Source organism: Montipora foliosa, unplaced genomic scaffold (assembly GCF_036669935.1).
Source record: "Montipora foliosa isolate CH-2021 unplaced genomic scaffold, ASM3666993v2 scaffold_12, whole genome shotgun sequence".
Lineage (NCBI taxonomy): Eukaryota > Metazoa > Cnidaria > Anthozoa > Scleractinia > Acroporidae > Montipora > Montipora foliosa.
Genome location: NW_027179419.1, coordinates 197,501 through 203,752, shown reverse-complemented (window position 1 = coordinate 203,752; position 6,252 = coordinate 197,501).

Below are 6,252 nucleotides of genomic sequence, written 5' to 3'. Positions count from 1 at the left end.
AAACAAACTGGGAGTTCCGATTTTTCCCCATTCAGCAATACATTCAGCTGACCTGACCCCAACTGAGATGTTGCAGTTTATCTGAGTAGACTCGCATTCAAAGACGAGAGAAGAAAACTCTAACATGGGAGAATAAACTCCTACACCGGGAAAATGTTCATCATCAACAACTCTAAAGAACTTTCACTGACAAAGGAATTGCATGATTGACTACACCTTGATCGTAATTTTCCTGTTCTTCTAGTTAGATGCTCGAGCTGCTCTTGGGCCGAAACGTTGGGCCCTGAGTTCTCCAGTGTCTTGGATTTCCACATTGGAAACAGTTACCTGGCTTCACGCGATTCCTACTCAGCGAATCAACTGTTGGAATCTGCTTGAAGCAGAATTACGCTCTCCATATGCTGCCTGAGAATCGAATCCTGGGTCGACACATCTCTTCTACCAGTAAAACTCGAAGACTTTTATCTCTGCTTGTCGGCCGATTGCTTGAGATGTGCCTTGGCACACGCTTTAACTTTATACATCTTTTTCTCGTCATCTGAATCATCGGCGATCTTGGTCTTCTTGTATTCCTGAACGGTCGACCAGCCGTATTCAGATTTATCGGCGAGGAGAATTAATTAAAGAATTGAATGAGCCTTACCTGTAAAGTGAAGTTCGATTGCGAATCTACCAAATCCAGGGTGACTCGGTGAGGGTTAACATGAGATGCACATGTGCCGCCGTGGATAATTAGACTTTTAAAGGTTGTGAACACGGTTATGAAAATACAAACGAAGACAGACAAGCCATGATGGACTCCTGATACAGAAAAAGAGAAAAAGCAGGGTGTGGGAAGTAGAAAAAACTGTGAGGGAGGGCATATTAACCCTCACCGAGTTGACAAAAACCAAGCTACTAAACAACTGGGCAGCATGTAAGGTAGCCTCACGGAAGGCCTCAGCAGAGTCCGCTGTGTAAAAAGAGTCATCAAGATAACCCAAACAATTATGTCCGTACTGAGTGCGCAGGATGGCAAAAACTGGTTTTAACACCTTGGTAAAGATAACAACAACGACTTTTTTTTTAACAACAACAACAACTTTTTATTGACCCCTTATACTTGAAAAAAAAATCAATGTACATGAAGTAAGAATTAAAGCTAAATGGGGTGTTGGCTTCCTAAAATAACTAGAAAGTTAACAAGGCTAGGAAACCAAACTACATAGAATAAATTACAACATAAGGGTCAGAATGATGCATACACACACACACACACACACACACACATTGAACTATAGATAACTATAAAAAGGACAAACAAAATTTACAAGCCATGGGGAGAAGGACAGATAAACTTGGATGAAATCCTGAATATAATAAACGAAAAATCAAATTTAAGGCAGCAAATAAATCACAGAATAAACTGAGAAGAAACTCATTACCCTAGGGAAAACAGAAACCAGAATGAAATTAATATTGGCACAGCAATTCATTTTTTAGTTTTTTTTAAAATTTACTAAAAGGAGTTGACTTTATATCTTTCCCAAGAGAGTTCCATACCTTTGGTCCTTGAAAGCGAATATTAAATATTCCATAGTTTGTTCTAGCTCGAGGCAGGTAATAAGATTGATTTGCTGCACTTCGTGTATTGTAGTTATGAATGTTAAGCACTAAATTGAAGAAGGTATCAAAATTCGAAGGCAATGAGTTATTATGAAATTTATGCATAAAAAGTGCAATATGAAATGTAACAAGATCAGAAAGCTTCATAATTTCTAATAATCTAAACAGTGGAGTTGAATGCTCATCAAATGTAAAAAAAATTCATAAATCGAACTGCTTTTTTCTGTAAAATATATAAAGGCTGAAGTGTAGTTGAGTATGTATTACCCCAGATAATTATACCATAGGTCAGAAATGGGTAGATTAAAGAATAATAGAGATTAGTAAGAATATCAATATTAACATAATGGCGAAGCTTAGACAAGATGCCTACACTTCTTTTAATTTTCTTTATAGTACATGCGATTTGAGGTTTCCAGGATAAATTTGAATCAATTAAGATTCCTAGGTATTTAATACAAGATTCCTGTTGCAACTGCTTCCCATTTAGAGTTAGGTGGAAGTTGAATGTTAATTTCCTTTGAGGAGGATGAAAAATTACAAAACTAGTTTTTTCAATATTAAGAGAAAGTTTATTAGCACAGAGCCAGGAATTCACATTAGAGAGTTCATTGTTCATACTTGCCTGTAGAGAGGCGAGGACTACTTGTCAAACCCATGGGTAGGGCACAAAACTGGAACAGAAGACCCCTTCGTGAATACTTGAGATATTTTCTGAAGCTAGGTGATATAGGGATGGAATAGTAAGCATTACGTAAGTCTATGGAGGACACAAAACACCCTGGTTTTAACAACCTAAGGGCAGATTCAAGAGTATCCATCTTGAAATTATGGTAGGTTACTGCCTGATTTAGGGCCAGGTAAACCCCAGGTTCCTTTTTTGGTTTTAGGAATGTCGGAGAAAAAAGTTCTCCTGTTTCCGGTTGGCACTATTCAATGATCTGCTTGTTCACAAAATCATTATTTTCTGGAACTTGGGATGCAATTCGGTATAGGAAGATTATTACACTCAAGTTCACAGTTAGGATACACAGGTATACAGATATACAGATATACATCGGAAGTAATCCTTTGCCATTCTCTAAAGCAATTTCATCAGACCTAACAATACTATCAATGCTACTCATGTAACCAACTTGAGGATTACAGTTTAGCGGTTTGTCTCCTTGCTGGAGTGGGATGTTGATGGTCTTGCTCTTACTTTCTTGCTGTAGGAGCCCTTTTCCCCCTAAAAAAGGCCTCGCAGAAGAAGACTTGCCACCTCTAGAGAATGAAGATGACCTTGGGCGATGTTGAGTATTGTAGGGATGGTAACCTTTTCAACTGCTTCTCTTTGAGGAAAGTTTTCTGGAGAGCTGATTCGTCCTACTCACTTCATCGATTTCTTTGCCAAGATCATCTCCAAACAGGTCACTCGTCATCGGTGTGGTTTGGTTAGAAAGAGAAGTAAACTGATCATTCAGGTCTGGTTTCAGTGATTCTCGGCCGGGAAGATTCAGCTCCCGGCGCGGTTCCTTACCAAGGTTAGAAGAAGAGAGTGTACGAGTGTAGCCTTCAACTCACCAGATGCTTTTTCACACACATTGATAGTGGCATAAATTGAGAAAATCATATAACTGTTGAGCTGTCTGAAGAACCCTGTCTGTGGATTTGGTGCTCGGAGACAACTGATTCCAAATAGCTCTATTCACTTCTGGGGAGACTAACAATTTGCAATTTTCTGGTCTTGGGTATTTTTCGACCAGCTCCAGTAGCTTTGTTTTAGACAGATTACCTTTAATAAGCTCTTCTATCATAGTGGTCAGCTTGGCGTTAACTGGTGCACTTGTTTTGTCATTTGTTGAGAACTCCTCTGCTACGTTGTCAAAACTTGACTTAGGGGCATCCCCCAAGTAATTTGCAAGACAACCAGTGAGCGCAGGCGAAACGTCAGTGAGTTTCTCAGGGGCTTAGCGTGAGATTTTGAATGTGTACGCATGCGATGAATGTTTCGAGCGCCGAAGGCTCCATACTAGGGGGGCCTGGGGGGCATGCACGCGTAGAGAATTGGAAATTTAGGGTTTCGGAAATGCCATCTCCAAATATTTCCAAAGGACATTTTAATAAATAAATGCGAAGAAAAGTGAATTAGTTAGTTGTTTATTTTACCCATCTGTAGAGTTTTCAGCAAGCTACAACACAAACAGGGGTTTACAGTACAAGCAAAGGGCAAGATATCGCAGACTCTGTTGGGTATCATCATCATAACATTTCTAACCGGGAACTGGGGAACTGGGGGACTGTGTTGGGGGCTAGGAGGGCAGAATTCTTTTTGCGCTTTCGTCCACTATTACGTTTCTTTCCGTGAAGGCCTGGGCAAACGGGTCTAACATGTTGGTGCAACATCATCCAACATTGTTGAATTCCTTTGGCCACCATGCATTTTGCATGATGTTGGATGTTGTTGAACGAAGTTTGATTCCCCTCAAATATCGTCTTCAACATCACCCAGCATTTTTTTTGTTTTAAAGTGTGGACAGCAGTGTTGTATTCGTTTGGCCATCGCGTTCAACAGTGTTGCACGCGGGGGCGCAAAGTCTTGAATGTCGGAGCGACGAAAGCTTGAGCAATCTCTCTTCGAACAGATAGCCCTTCTTGTGTTCAAAGCTCTCAGGGGCAAGGTGCCAATGTATACGCAGGATCTTTTCAAAGGCACGACCCTGGGACACTACTCCCCTGGCTCTTCCCAAGGTTCCTCGCACCTGTTGCAAGACCGCTTATTTGCAGTTGCAGTTCCCAGAACCTGGAACAGCTGTTCTGTTCCTATCAAAGAGAGTGACTCTGCTGTTAATTTTAAAAGGAAGTTTAAAATGCCATCATGGCAAGAGTTTGTTTTCTAGGGATTCTGGGTATATTTTGGTTTCAGACCCTTGAGTCCAAAATGCTGGATCCAACACGTTGCATTCGTTTGGCCACCTCGTGTTCGACACTTTTCAACATCTTCCAACAATGTTGGATCCTTTGGCCAGGCCTGTATGGGTTAATGAAAAGATACTGCAAATACTCAAGCAGAGGGATAACATTATAATACGAAACTTGGCCTTATTTTATAACGACTTTAAAAAATTAATGCTCCGGGGAATAAGGTTTCCAGGATTTGAGCTGTACGCAAAGCCGTACGTGCGTATATGGATGCTACACCCCTACGGTAGAGGACACATCCTCATCACTTTCTGGACCATCCAGAACTCTAAATTTGGATTCAATCTCCTGACTAAGGTCCTGTTTCAGGGAAGGGGAAGAGGCGATGGGGAGACCTCTTCGTCCATGTTCTTTATGGTTGCTAAAAAATAAAAAAAACAAAAAATTATTGAGCTCTGAGGGACTAAGAGACTCAAATTTGGGAAAAAAACTAGCAAATTTCCCTATATATGGCCATTTGGTTAAACCACAAGCGACTTCAGACCAACAAAAGCGTCTGTCAGAACACTGTTCTCCGGTATCCACCCGTCCGTTGTAGTCCACTTCAACTCGGGAACTATAACTTTCTTTCCCTCAAACGTTGTAAAAATAATGAGTCGAAGGGAAACTATAACTTTCGTTCCCTTTATAATCGCCTCCACAATGGATAGGGAGGCGAAAAACGAGGCACATAAAGCTTTCGACATAGCTTAGTTTTCGAGGTAAACTGTATAAAACAAGAAGTAGTTAATTGAAGCGTCATTATTGTCTTACCTGCAATAGTATAGACAAATAAAACGAATAAAAACACGGAGACAACAAAAGCTCTAAACTCCACAGCTTCGCCATGTGTACAGATTATCCATGGCGTACGTGTGCACCTCATGTTAACCGGAAGTGACGTCACCTGGATTTGGTGGAATGTTCTTTTGTCTTTCTTTCAACATGCTCTCACCTTTGACTTTATCTAGGGAGCTTGCCTGAACCGCTATCTTGGCTTCATTTTAAGTCTCCTGTAGCTTGGAATTAAACCTGTACTAATCCTCGTTGACTTTCTCTTACTGAAGCGTTTTGGCTCTTCCGTTTTGATCTTTTTAATTTCGCGTATCTGGGCGTCCGACGACTCCGCTTTCGAACGTTTCAACTCTTCAAGAGAATTCTGTATGAGCTGCTTCATCCAATTCATCATAGCCTGATTGTTAATTTGGATAGAGGCAATAATCATCAGCGCAATGTCGCTTTTGGATACGTTCTCCGTGGGTCGGAAGGATAAGAAAAATAAATAACTTCAACAAGAAACTATTTCAAAAAATAAATAGTGTTCCGTTTCCGGAATGGTAAGGGCAGGAGATAAGATAAAATACTGTAGTGTGGGTCACTCGGTCTGTCATATCTATTTGGCTTCGTCTGTTGTAGCTATCGAGAAATAAAGGTAGAAATGTGGACGTAATCTCTCTTGGAACGGTGAGAAGCCTGTCAAGGAATATTAATCATTAAAGAGAAGAACAGATACTCAATCATGTGCACAATACATTGAAGCATAAAGACTACAAATACCTATTTTACCTTCGAATTCAAATGCCACTGCATAACATTTCAAATTCCGTTTTCTTTGAATCTTCCTTTACTTGTGTTATATGTAAACCTAGGCAGTTACCAGTACTGCTTTAAAATAACTGGTTCCTGGTTAACAAAATTTATTACTAC